This window comes from Cervus elaphus, chromosome 1, assembly GCF_910594005.1.
Source record: "Cervus elaphus chromosome 1, mCerEla1.1, whole genome shotgun sequence".
In the NCBI taxonomy this organism is placed as follows: domain Eukaryota; kingdom Metazoa; phylum Chordata; class Mammalia; order Artiodactyla; family Cervidae; genus Cervus; species Cervus elaphus.
In genome coordinates this window covers 96,323,687-96,330,283 of record NC_057815.1, presented here as the reverse complement: position 1 = coordinate 96,330,283, position 6,597 = coordinate 96,323,687, and the positions used below count along the sequence as shown (strand labels likewise).

Here is a 6,597-nt window from a genome sequence, read left to right as displayed (position 1 = left end):
CTTTCCCCCCATCATGTTTTCCTCAAGCTAACACTGAGATAAATTTGAACTTTCTAAATGCCCAGCAACGGCAGGATAAAAGCGGCCGAGCTGAGAAAGGCAAAGCCCCGGTAGGCCCGGAAACGACAGAAGCGTGAGAGGTGGTGCCCACGCGGGAAGCTGGTCACACAGCCGTGCCCTCCGGGTGGTGTCAGCCTGCCAGGGCCCCGCGAGAAACACCGCGGATTCAGGCACTGGGACAACAGAAACGTATTTCCTTGCGGTTTTGGAGGCGGGATGCCTACAACCCAGGTGCCCTCCGTGGGTTTCCAGTGACGCCTCTCTCCTCTGGGCTTGTAGAGACTCATCCTCTTGACACGTCCTCACGTGACCTCTGCTGTGTCTGCAGACACACAGGGAGAGAAAGACGGAGATTTGCTGCCTCTTCCTCTTCCTGCAAAACACTATTCCTGGGACTTCCCTGGCGGTCCAGTGGTTAGGACTCTGCACTCCCACTGCAGAGGGAACAGGTTCGATCCCTGGTCAGGGAACTAAGATCCAGCATATGGCACAGAGTGGCCAAAAAATAACAAATAAATAAGAAACACCATTCCAATCAGATTAGGGCTCTATCCTTATGAATTCTTTTAACCTGGATCCTTGACTATCTCCCTAATCACACTGTCTCCTTATAGAAGATTAAGCCTTCAATATGTGATTCTGGTGGGGGAGGGACACAACACAGACCCTGAACTTGGAAATTAACACAAGTCAACAGAATATGGAGAAGATAATGAAGGAAATGAGGGCGAAGCAGAGGAAGAAACAAGCATAGCTGTGTTTACTGAGCATCTGCTGTGTGCCCTAGGGTGCTTTCATAAGTAATGCTGTTTAATTCTCAGGACAAGCATGGAAGTCAGATACCATCACCCCTCCATTTCATTTTGTTTTAATGCTTATTATTATAGTAAATTACACATGACAGTGAAAAGAGGAGAGTGAAAAACTTGGCTTGAAACTCAACATTCAGAAAACTAAGATCATGATATCTGGCCCCATCACTTCATGGCAAATAGATGAGGAAACAATGGAAATAGTGGCAGACTTCATTTTCTTGGGCTCCAAATTCACTGCAGATGGTGACTGCAGCCATGAGATTAAAAGACACTTACTCTTGGAAGGAAAGTTATGACCAACCCAGACAGCATATTAAAAAGCAGAGACATTAGTTGTCAACAAAGATCTGTCTAGTCAAGACTGTGGTTTTTCCAATGGTCATGTATGGATATGAGAGTTGGACTATAAAGAAAGCTGAGCACTGAAGAGTTGATGCTTTTGAACCATGGTGTTGGAGAAGACTCTTGAGAGTCCCTTGGACTGCAAGGAGATCCAACCAGTTCATCCTAAAGGAAATCAGTCCTGGGTGTTCATTGGAAGGACTGATGCTGAAGCTGAAACTCCAGTACTTTGGCCACCTGATGTGAAGAGCTGACTCGTTTGAAAAGACCCTGATGCTGGAAAGATCTAAGGTGGGAGGAGAAGGGGATGACAGAGGATGAGATGGTTAGATGGCATCACCGACTCAATGGACATGAGTTTGAGTAAACTCCGGGAGTTGGTGATGGACAGGGAAGCCTGACGTGCTGCAGTCCATGGGGTCGCAAAGAGTTGGACACAACTGAGCAACTGAACTGAATTGAACACATAACATAAAATTTACCATTTTAATAATTTTTAGTTATACAATTCAGTGGCATTAAGTACACTCAAATCTTGTACAAGCATCACCACTACCCATTTCTGAACTTTTTCATCATCCCAAGCAGAGACTCTGTATTTACGAAATAATAACTCCCATCCCCCTCTTTTCCAAGCCCATGTTAACTTTCTAAATCTATAAATTTGCTTATTCTAAGTACCTCACATAAGTGGGATTACATAATATTTGCCTTTTTGTATCTGGCTTATTTCATTTAACATAAAGCTGTCAAGCTTCATTGACACTGGGACTTTCTTGAAGGTCCAGGGGTTAAGACTTCACCTTCCAATGCAGGGGTTGCAGGTTCGATCCCTGGTCGGGGAGCTAAAATCCCACGTGCCTCGGGGCCAAAAAACCCAAAACATAAAACAGAAATGATACTGTAACGAGTTCAGTAAAGACTTTCAAATACTGAGAAAAAAAAGACTCATTCACATTGCTGCACGTATCAGACTTTCACCCTTTTTCTGGCTGAATAATATTCTATTCTATGTATGTTCTATGTTTTGCTCATCTGTTCATCTGTTGGTGGACATCTGAGTGGTTTCCGCCTTTGACGTATTCTGAATAAGACTGCTAAGAACACCTGTGTACAAACACCTGTTGGAGCCTCTGTGTTAGATGAATTATGTCCCCCTCGAAAGTTACAGTTTGAAAAATTAGCCTCCAGAATTTTAGAATATTACTGTATTTTGAGATAGGATTTTTAAGGGGGCTATTAAGGCAGAATAGGTCATGTGGATGGGCCTGATCCGATATGACTCCTGTCCTTGTAAGGAGAGATTAGGATACAGACACCCAGAGGAGAGAACGTGAGGACCCAGAGAGAAAGCAGTCGTCTGCAAGGCAAGGGGAGCCTCAGGAGAAACCAGCTCTAACAGCTCCTTTATCGCGGATCCCACCCTCTAGAGCCTGGGCTTTTTCTGTTTGCTTGTTAAAACTGGCTGCACTGTCTTGGCTGTTGCTCACTGGCCTGCTCTGGCTGCAGCGAGCAGGGACTACTTCCGAGGTGCAGTGGGGGCTTCTCACCGCAGCGGCCTCCCTTGTGGCGGAGCGTGGGCCGGCTCTAGAGCGTGGGCTCAGTAGTTGTGACACAGGGGCTCAGCTGCCCCAGGGCAGGTGGGGTCTTCCCAGACCAGGCATCAAACCCGAGTCCTCTGCATTGGAAGGAGGATTCTTAACCCCTGGACCACCAGGGATGTCCCCAGAATCTGCTGTTTAAGCAACATAGTCTGTAGTAACTTGTTATGGCAACCCCAGCAAATAAACACACCCTACTTTCTTTTTTTTTTTAATTAATTTATTTATTTATTTTAATTGGAGGCTAATTACTTTACAATATTGTATTGGTTTTTGCCATACATTGACATGAATCAGCCGTGGGACACACCCTACTTTCAATTCTTTTAGGCATATAGCTAGATGTGGAATTACCACGTGATTAATTAATCATAAGATAATCCTAGATTTAACTTTTTGAGGAACCACCAGGCTGTTTCCCACAGCTCCTGCACCATTGTACATCCCCACCGGCAGGGCACCAACGTTCCACGTTCACCACATCCTTACCAACACTTTTGTGTTCCTGGGGTCTTTTTTAAACAGGGTGTGAAGGAGTCCTCTCCTTTTAAAGGGTCCAATAGGTTGACACTTCTTGGTTAGACTCAGGGCTTCAGATGCAAATCCCTGAGTCTGTCTGCATTTGTAATCTGTTATCGTTCTCTCTCTTTGGAAAGGGGAAGAGGTATCTGCCTGCTGTAGCTAGATCTGTGCCCATTTGAAGTTCGTTAGAGGCTCTGGAAAGATCTATTATTTCTTAAAGACCCTTCTGCTCCTTCCAAAGTAAGGGAGAACCATTTCATTTTAAGGTAATGAACCTAGAAAGACCCTCCCACACTTGCATAAGAATACATATCCTAAGATATTCATGGCTGACTATAATCATGAGACTCTACAAACAATGTATGTTCACCAATGCAAAATAGTTCAATCAGCTGTTGTACGCTACTACATTGAGATATTATACAGTAAAACCATAGCCAAAGTGAATGAACAATGCTGCTGTTCAGTCTTTAGGTCGTGTCTGACTCTTTGGGACCTCGTGGACTGCATTGCGCCAGGCTTCCATGTCCTTCACCATCTCCTGGAGTTTGTTCAAACTCACAACCATCAAGTAGGTGATGCTACCCAACCATCTCATCCTCTGTCGACCCCTTCTCCTCCTGCCCTCAACCTTTCCCAGCATCAGGGGCTCTCCCAGTGAGTCGGCTCTTTGCATCAGGTGGCCAAAGCATTGGGGCTTCAGCTTCAGCATCAGTCCTTCCAATTAACATTCAGGGTTGATTTCCTTTAGGATGAACTGGTTTGATCCCCTCCAGCATCACAATTTGAAAGCATCAATTCTTCAGTGTTCAGCCTTCTTTATGGTCCAACTCTCACATCCATACATCACTGGAAAAACTATAGCTTTGACTATATGGACCTTTGTTGGCAAAGTGGTATCTCTGCTTTTTAATACATTATCTGGTTTTTTCATAGTTTTCCTTCCAAGGAGCAAGCATCTTTTAATTTTATGGCTGCAGTAACTGTCCATAATGATTTTGGCGCCCAAGAAAATAAAATCTGTCACTGTTTCCACTTTTTCCCCATCTATTTGCCATGAAGTGATGGGACCAGATGCCATGATCTTAGTTTTTTGAATGTTGAGCTTTAAGCCAGCTTTAACTATAACTACATTATTATCCTGAAGAATTCCCTAAAAATACATTGTTGAGAACAAGATTGCAAATTGCAAAAGGATATGGACAGTGTGACCCCAGGCAGCCTGGGACTGGCCATAGTTCTGCCACGTGCTCACTGTATAACCTTGGGGGATGGATGTAACATCTGTACCTCAGTCTTCTTATCTGCCAAATAATAAAACAGTACCTAGTAATGGTACCGAGGAGCTAACCAGACTCAGTACATGTAAAACCTTTCAGATAACGGCTGGCACACAAAAATGCCCAGTAAGTATTAGCTACTGTTATTTTCTATGAATTCATAACTGTACTGAAATATAGATTTGCTAAGAAAAACTATCCAAAACTTGGAGATAATGGGAAAAGGTGAGTAGCATGTCTTTTTGGTGTCATTCTACGGCCTTGTTTAATAGGCCCACCCAACGATTTATTTAGGAAAATGAACCTGGTTAGACTCATTGCTTACTGTTGATTAAAGGTTTCAGACTTAGTGAAGTTACTTGTTAACTTACAGATTTTTCCCCCCATGGAAATGCAAATAACATTTATCTTATAGAAGAAATAGCCCCAAGGTTTACAGTTAATTTCCATATAGCTCAAGAGCCACTGGCTGTCTAACTCTACAGTCTTTCTCTAATTTTCTCTTTTAAGTTAATAAAACTTCTTTTATTAATTTTGTCAAGTTCTTTGCCTAAAGATATTCATTCTCTCCAATGCTTTTTGGAACCAGCATTAACATCTTACTGTTTTCCTCATTGGTGAGTTGGGTAAACACTTTGATGTGTGCTTCTTTTTGTTTGGATTGATGGCTCATGAAGGCATTACGCAAAATGAGATAAGTCAGAGAAAGAAACAAATGCCATGCAACCTTACTTATGTAGTCATCACTAAAATAGTCAAATTCATAAAAACAGAGAGTATGATAAATTAATACCCATTTACCGATCATCCAAGTTCATCCAACAAGTTATAGAGTCTCACCATCACCACTCCTCCCCCTCAATTTTTTTTACCTTTTTAAATATAATTTACTTTATATTTATAATGTACCTTAATATAATTTTTAAAGTTACAAGAATAATACAGAAACTCTAGGCAATGCAGGAGACATGAGAGAAGCAGTTTTGATCCCTGGGTTGGGAAGATCTCCTGGTGAAGGGCACGGGAACCCACTCCAGTGTTCTTGCCTGGAGAACCCCATGGACAGAGGAGCCTGGTGGGCTACAGTCCACGGGGTCACAAGAGTCGGACTCGACTGGGCACACACACACCATAGAGTTGCAGAGTCGGACACAACTAAAGCGACTAAGCGTGTGTACAAGCATGTGCCTTTTACAGGACCAACTGTTTCCATTTTGCCCCATTGATAACACATATATGTACATAATAAATACATAAAATATTCTTATCTGAATCTGTATACATTTTCTTGCAAACCATTTATCACTAAATGTTTTAGTGAGCAGTTCCTGAGACTAGGTCACTGTCTTCCTTAGCCTGGACAGAATCAAAACTGGGACGTTTTATAGTTACATAGCACTATTATTTAATAAACATTCACGTTCAATTCCTGTCAGTACTCTCCAAAATGTCCTTTATATTTATCCCCATACATCCATCCAGATAATTTTAAAGAAAATCACAATGTCCTGTCATTAACTGGTATCCATGGGATTTTCCAGGCAAGAATACTGGAGGGGGCTGCCATTACCTTCTCCACATTAACTGGTAATAAATGTTCAAATATGTTCCTTTTCTTACTGTTGCTGCCTAGACTTTGCTGGTGCCCTAGCTCCTGGTCTTCCCACTGGGCAATCCAGGCCTGACTCAGAGCAGAGTGGAACCATCGCGTCTCAGCTGAGAGCCGCTGGGTCACGTGCCCTGTACGTCTCTTCATCTCAGACACTCCTGATTCCCGGACCTCCAACACCCCCACTCCAGGAGCCTCAGCTGAGCTATCAGGGGACAGGCTCAGGGGAGCAGAGTCAGCTGACAAATAGAGAGCAGGCCTGCTCCCCGCCACCCGCAAACGCAGAGAAAAAGGGGATGATCCAAGTGCACTTTTGCTCCTGGGTAAAAATTCCCTTGGCTCCTCCTTATGCCCGTTGGCATTTCCTA

At 43.3% G+C, this 6,597-nt stretch overlaps 1 non-coding gene across 1 annotated transcript; it reads left to right on the top strand.

Moving 5' to 3' along the window:
- Positions 1-457: 457 nt before the first annotated feature.
- On the top strand, positions 458-530 carry TRNAG-CCC. Its single transcript has one exon. It is a non-coding gene; the product is annotated as a tRNA-Gly (tRNA).
- Positions 531-6,597: the final 6,067 nt, after the last annotated feature.